The following is a 7,039-nucleotide window of genomic DNA, read 5'->3' on the forward strand; positions in this document are numbered from 1 at the left end:
ACACCAAGTTTTTGGCGCTGTTGCAGGGGACACAAGGATTTTAAGAAAGTTTAAAATCAACGGCCTAATTATTTTTACTTATTTTTCTGTTTTTTTTTTAAGATTTTTCTAAATTTTTCAGTTTCTGCGGACTTCAGCACGGGCTGTGCTCGGTCGGACACGGGGCCGTGCCCATCATTCTTACTGGCAGTTTTTGTTTTCTGAGTTACAGAAGAGTGACCACGGGGCCGTGGTGGTGCACCACGGGGCCATGCTGAACTCCCCAGTAACTCGGACGCAGAAAACAACTACTCAAACCACGACCACGGGCCGTGGTCAGCGTCCACGGGGCCGTGGTGGGAGATCAGATCGATGTTCCTTTTTTATTTTTATCGCAGGACTTGGAAACAGACTAAAAGCCAAAAATCAAGAGAAGGCTTCGGGGGACCAACTCCCAATGGCGGATCAGCGTACCCTAATTGATTACCTACTCCCACGGTCGGTAATCTCGGAGCCGCCATCTATGCACCGAATGTCGATGCCAAGGACTTCGAACTTTGGCCGCATTTTGATTCAAATGCTCCAAAATTCCGCAACCATCCATGTCCTAGCTGTTGAAGATCCCCATTTACATATTACCAACTTTTTGGAAATATGTGACACTTTCCGGATCAACGGAGCATCAAACGATGCCATCCGCCTCCGAATGTTCCCATTTTCACTAAAAGACCGAGCTAAGGCTTGGCTAAACACCCTCCCAAGTGGTTCGGTAAACAATTGGGATGAACTTGCCCAAAAATTTCTATATAAGTATTTCCCGCCCTCTAAAACCGCTAAATTAATGACTGAAATCAATACATATTCACAAGAGGACGGGGAATCCTTATATGAAACTTGGGAAAGATTCAAGGAGTTATTGAGGAAATGTCCTCATCATGGTCTCGTAGTGTGGCAACAAGTATCCACTTTCTATAATGGGTTGTGGCCACATACGAGACAAACACTCAACTCTAGCTCTGGGGGACTCTTAGGTAATCGTCGCCCAAATGTAATTTATAATCAATTTGAGGAAATTGCTCAAAACAATTTTCAATGGCACACCCCCCGAGGCACAAAATCCATTGCCACGGGCGCCCATAAAGAAGATGAGAACACCTCTTTACAAGCCCAAATCGAGGCCCTATCTTCAAAAATCAAAAAGTTAGAAATGAAAAAAACGGCCTCGGTTATGGCTTGTGAAGGGTGTGGTGGGACACATGAAAATTGGAGTTGTATGAAAGAAATGGATAATCAAACGGGTACTTACAACCAAAGATGGCGTAACCACCCTAACCTTGGTTGGAGGGAGCCCGGCAATAGTAGTAACCAACAAAATCAAAATCAACGAACAAACTTTCAACCACAACCAAGAAATGAGTCACAAAATTTCACTCAACAACAACAAGGGGGACGAGAGAGGTTTGAAGACCTCGTTTCACGCCTCATCTCCGAAACCGAAAAAAGGTACTCGGATCGATTCCTACAAGCAGAATCCAACTTTATAAATCAACAAGCTAGTATTCAAAACATTGAAAAACAACTAAATCAACTAGCCCAAAATTTCTCCGAGAGACCACAAGGCGCATTACCTAGCAATACCGAAACCAACCCAATGGCGCAAGTACACCTCATAACACTAAGAAACCGGACCGTAGGTCCCGAGGAAGCCCCACTACACCCAACCAACAATAGTCCACCCATCCAAACCACGACTTCGCCACCAACCCATAAGGAAACAACTCCTCCGCCAAATTCCGAACCTACCAAAAACCCCTCGGTACCCTACCCCAGTCGGCTACTTCGCCAAAAGACCGACGAGCAATTCACAAAATTCATAAACTTACTAAAACAATTGCATATCAATATTCCATTTGTGGAAGTCCTCACTCAAATGCCAAAGTACTCAAAATTCATAAGAGACTTCCTCACCCACAAGAGGAAGATTGAAACACTGCAATTGGTCAATCTAAGTGAAGAATGCTCCACCGTACTATTCAACAAACTCCTACAAAAGAAAATCGACCCCGGAAGCTTCATCATCCCTTGTTCCATTGGGGGATCACCTATACGAAATGCACTAGCTGACCTTGGGGCTAGCATCAATCTCATGCCGCATCAATGTTTGACCTTCTCGGACTAGGTAAGACGAGCCCCACAAAGATGAGCATACAACTTGCCGATAGGTTTATCAAACACCCACAAGGTGTCGTCGAGAATTTATTGGTAAAATTCGGAGACTTTGTCTTCCCGGCCGACTATGACATACTCGACATGGAGGAAGACACCGAAGTACCACTCATTCTTGGAAGACCATTCCTTGCCACCGCTCGTGCAATGGTGGATATGAGTGATGGGAAGTTAACATTAAGGGCTAAAGACAAGGAGATGAAATTCGGGGGTTGGGAAAAGAGTAGAGGACGACCCGGTTAACTACATAGATGTCATAGACTCAAGCTTGGATAACGCTCTCCAACGGTGCAACACAGGATGCGAGACATCCCGCTCGGGTAACATATGACTGACTTTGGGTCTAGCCAAGGACCCTTATAAACGTGGCGCACCACTGAGGCATTCCGAGGAAGTATCCGTAGTTTTTAGTTTAGTTTAAATTTTATGTTTTCTAGTTTAGTTTTACTTTTCGGGAATAAACTACACTCGAAAAGATGGAGGCTGCCAAAGGGAATGTTAAAACCACACCCCATGCACGAAAACAGAGCCTCCTGACAACTTTTCCAGCATTTCAGCAAGTTCAGCACGGGGCCGTGTTCAGCCCAACACGCCCCGTGCCCAGGCTCTGCAGAAAAATTGCCCAATTCAGGTAACTGGCCACGGGCCGTGCTCGCTGAACACGCCCCGTGGCCAACCTTCTGTTTAATCATGATATTGGCGATCTTACTACGGGGTCGTGCCCGGACCACACGGGGCCGTGGCCAGACGCCCAATATCATAAAAATTTGTTTTTCGACACCCTTTACGCATTCGAATCAACTTAAAAACTTATTTTCGGACACATTGAGGACAATGTGTAATTTAAGTGTGGGGGGATGCTAAAACCATTGAATCTTGCAAGTCCTAATAAAAAGCCTTACACAAACTCTATTGGAACCGCTAATCACCCCAAATTTTTTCAAAAATTTTCATTTTTATTACTTGTCTTGGTTTAATTCGGGAATAACAAGTTCTGAAAAAGGTTATATTTTTACAAATTAACCGATAGCGTCGTGATAAAAAGAACCGAATAATTAAATTATGAAAAGGCATGACAAATCTAATTAAAATGTGATTATATATACTTGATCACATTATAAACCCATTCCCATAACAAGTGAGTTTTGAGTCTTCATTGAGCATACAAGCATATATCTTTAAACTAAATGCTCATTTTCCGTTTCTTGTGTGAATAGCCGCTTGGTTCTTACGACTCTAGAACTTGCCACGACGATACATTCCAGGTCCTTACCAACTTGAACCCAAGTAAGTAAATGATAGAGGCATTAGGACTATTTCCTTTCAACACCAATATTTTTCATTTTTTTTATCACCTACCCAAAATCCCCCTAGTTAACCCCTTTGAGCCTAAACCTTTTCATTTCAAAACCCACAAACAAACACCCTACCCACTAAAACCTTTTTCTTTTCAAAACCCTTTGTTTTAGTAAAAAGCTCGGTTATCATGTGACATCAAAAAAAAAAAAATGAAAGTCTTGCAATAAACAAACATGTTTCTCAAAGAAATCTTGTTTGAATGTGATTAGTATGAATAAAAGTCACAAAAACAAAAAAAGTTTTACGACGACCGACGCTTTTTACGCTTTTAGCCATTTTTACTAACCACTAACCAAAACCACCTACCGTTAGCCCAAGCCTAACCCTTCCCAAAGTACTCTTGATATTTACAAAGGTTTATAGTTAAAAAGGAGGAGGTTTGATCACTTGGCAAGCATATGATAGAAGTAAGTTCCATGCCGGTCTCGAGTGTTTCACAAAAATACATCTTCGACCGAGTGAACTTGTATATAAATGGAATTTTAAAAAAGGCATGTTATGCCAAAATAAGTAATTTTTTCTTATAAATCGTTCTAAATAAATTATGACGAATAGGATTGTAAATAAAACAATAATAAAACTCAATAAAGATCTTGGATTCCCGACACTCAAGATGGGCCCAAAACTTCTCCTCTACCTCTTCCATTCGGGTGTGTAAGCCACATATTAAAGAGTTTTGCTTGAGGACAACAAAGATTCAAGTGTGGGGGTATTTGATGTGTGTAAAATGCAACATATAAATTACATCAAATGAGGTATAAAACTAACCCTTTTTAGTACTAATGTTGGAAAAAGCGTGTTTCTTTCTTCCTTTTGAATTTACAGGACCAAATGAGCTTAAAGGAACAAAAGAAGCAAATAAGCAGCCAAAACCAACATAAATACAAAGAAAAGGAATAAACGTGACATGCCCGACCCCTCGGCAGCATCCCCAAAGTAAAAACAAGGAATTAGAAGACGGGCCACGGGGCCGTGCCCAGCTGAACACGGGGCGTGGTCAGGGACCTGCACAAAAGACAAAATTGTAGAAGCTTCCACGCCCACCACGTGGGTGTGCCTAACTCAGCACGGGGCATGGTCAACGCAAAGATACGCAAAATTTTGCCAAATCTTGATAGTACAGATACGAAGTTGACCACGGGGCCGTGCCCAGGAGACACAGGGTCGTGTGGGGCCCTCTGCTGACACTCGTAATTAATGAAGGAAGAGAAAAGGCTGGCCACGGGGCGTGCAAAGCGGGCACGGGGCCGTGGCCAGAGTTCTGTGCAGGCTATAAATAGGGGTGATTGGTTCACTTCAAAGGCATCCCTTGGCAAACCACTACTCTCTCACTTTGCCACCACTCCACCATCACTACAACACCAACACCCACCACCATCATCCATCATCCATCTTTAGAGTGTGTAGTAGTCTCGGGATCCAAGATTGATTGTAAGGGTTCTTGCCAATCAAAGGTCATGTTTGGTTAAGCCTCATACATCACTTGGTGAAGACACATCTTTTATGTATTACTTTTGATTTTTAATCTTTCGAAACTTTTTATTTGGGTTTGTATTAATAACTTTAATAACTAGTTTCTTATGTTGAAGGTGAATTTCTCTTATCATTTTTCCGTGGTTTCTTGAAGTTACTTTACTGTGTATATAAAGTAAAAGATTACATCATTCATGTCTTTACGGTCTATATAAAGGCATGTTGACTGCCTGGTCGGGGGTTGGGGGAATGGTTTAGTAAGGTTCTTGCCTTGTTCAATGTATATATCCTGCAAGGACCTGATTCAAGCTTACTAGGATCTCCTTCAATACCAACTGGTATTGGATGTCGGTGGTGCGAATAGATTGAACCCCTCATATGTAAACAACTATTAATACTTTAAGCCGGCTTCTTGGGATTGTATCCTTGCTGACTCAAACCACTTAGCCGAGGGTAACGTCACCTTTAAAAGAGGGGCCTACCACTTTTCGCATTAATAACTAACTTAATTATCTTTCAATATTCCGACCCTTTGGGATTGTATCCCTGCTGACTCAAACCACTGGGATGATGGTAACATCACCTTCAAAAGAGTGGCCTACTATTATAACTAAGATAATCTCTTAAAAAGTCCGAAAGTGCGAAAATCATCAAAGGATACATTAAAGACGAGTCGGATCCAAGTGATTCTATCTTGTCAATCTGTTTTTATTTTATTTATATTTGTATTTTTAGTCTTTATTTTTATGTTTCAAAAACTTTTCTCAAAAAATTTAGATTGACTAGACGTTGAGGATAAACCGGTACTAAATGCTCTTGTGTCCTTGGACGACCTCGGTATCTTACCAACGCTACACTACGCTCACGATGGGTGTACTTGCCCAAGTGTGTGTTTAGTGTCAGTAGAATATCGTGTTTTATAAATTTAAAACTTGACTAATGTGTAAAATGGGCTTAAAATATCAATAAAAATATATCACGCCGAACGCACACCAACTTGTCACGAACCCGTCTGAACCTATATATACGAATATGACTTGTTAAAAATGGTTAAGCCAATTTAAGCGAATCGTAACGGGTCAATACCTTTCCAAAAACCTTTTCAACATCAGAATGCTAGGTTGACAAACCATATTGTACGAGACTCCTCACTCGTACGGTTATAACCAACATTCTATTCGGTCATCGTTTAATCTAATGAAAGCGTACTTGAATCCAAATTAACCGATCAAGTCTCAGTGACCAATAATGATTAGTAACGATTCTCATGGGTATTATTTCCATCCACTCTGTGACTATAGAGCCCACCTGTAATTGCACCGTAAGCCAATAAACTTTGACCCGGTTGTACTACAAACCGAATACGTTGTGTTCAACTGCTAGTACATGTAAATACTTTTTACTTGTTTTATTAAAACTTGGGATATGGTATATAACCCCTCGGTTCTTGTATCATATAATGGGCTAAATGCTTACAAAGTGATAATTCGATTTAATATGTATTGCTTGATTAACATAAATCATTTAGGGTTGATAACACGTATATCCGGGTTCCTAGGTATCCATTATTGCAATGACCATAAGTGTGGGGTGTAGGTATACACCTGACAAACACAAAACAATGGTGTGTATATTGATCAAACACTAGCTAGTACTAGTTCCCGAATGTGACAAGCATGTAAAACTAGTATACCAAGATACTTATCCTGTGATCATTAAATGATTTATAAATGTGTCTGTTAACTGTATTTACCAAGGAAAAAACTGATAAAGATTAACTTACAAGTGACGAATCTAAATAGTAGGCTGGATAGGGTTCGGTCTATCATTTTGGAAGTCGCGACTCCATTGTCAAAGATCAATGATGTCTCCAAGTCCATTTAAAGTTTTTATTCGATCCACCTTTGGGATATATTGTATCAAATATCGATACTTAAATTTTTTAATATATTTTGGGAGTTTCTAAATACTTGTACTTTATTATTACGTAACTCCCTATTTT

The 7,039-nt window shown here is 40.7% G+C and overlaps 1 non-coding gene across 1 annotated transcript; it reads right to left on the reverse strand.

Moving 5' to 3' along the window:
- Nucleotides 1-814: 814 nt before the first annotated feature.
- LOC118483652 lies at nt 815-921 on the reverse strand. The gene has a single exon (XR_004870939.1). It is a non-coding gene; the product is annotated as a small nucleolar RNA R71 (small nucleolar RNA).
- Between the last annotated feature and the right edge of the window lie 6,118 nt (nt 922-7,039).

Source organism: Helianthus annuus, chromosome 10 (genome assembly GCF_002127325.2).
Source record: "Helianthus annuus cultivar XRQ/B chromosome 10, HanXRQr2.0-SUNRISE, whole genome shotgun sequence".
Taxonomy (NCBI): Eukaryota; Viridiplantae; Streptophyta; class Magnoliopsida; order Asterales; family Asteraceae; genus Helianthus; species Helianthus annuus.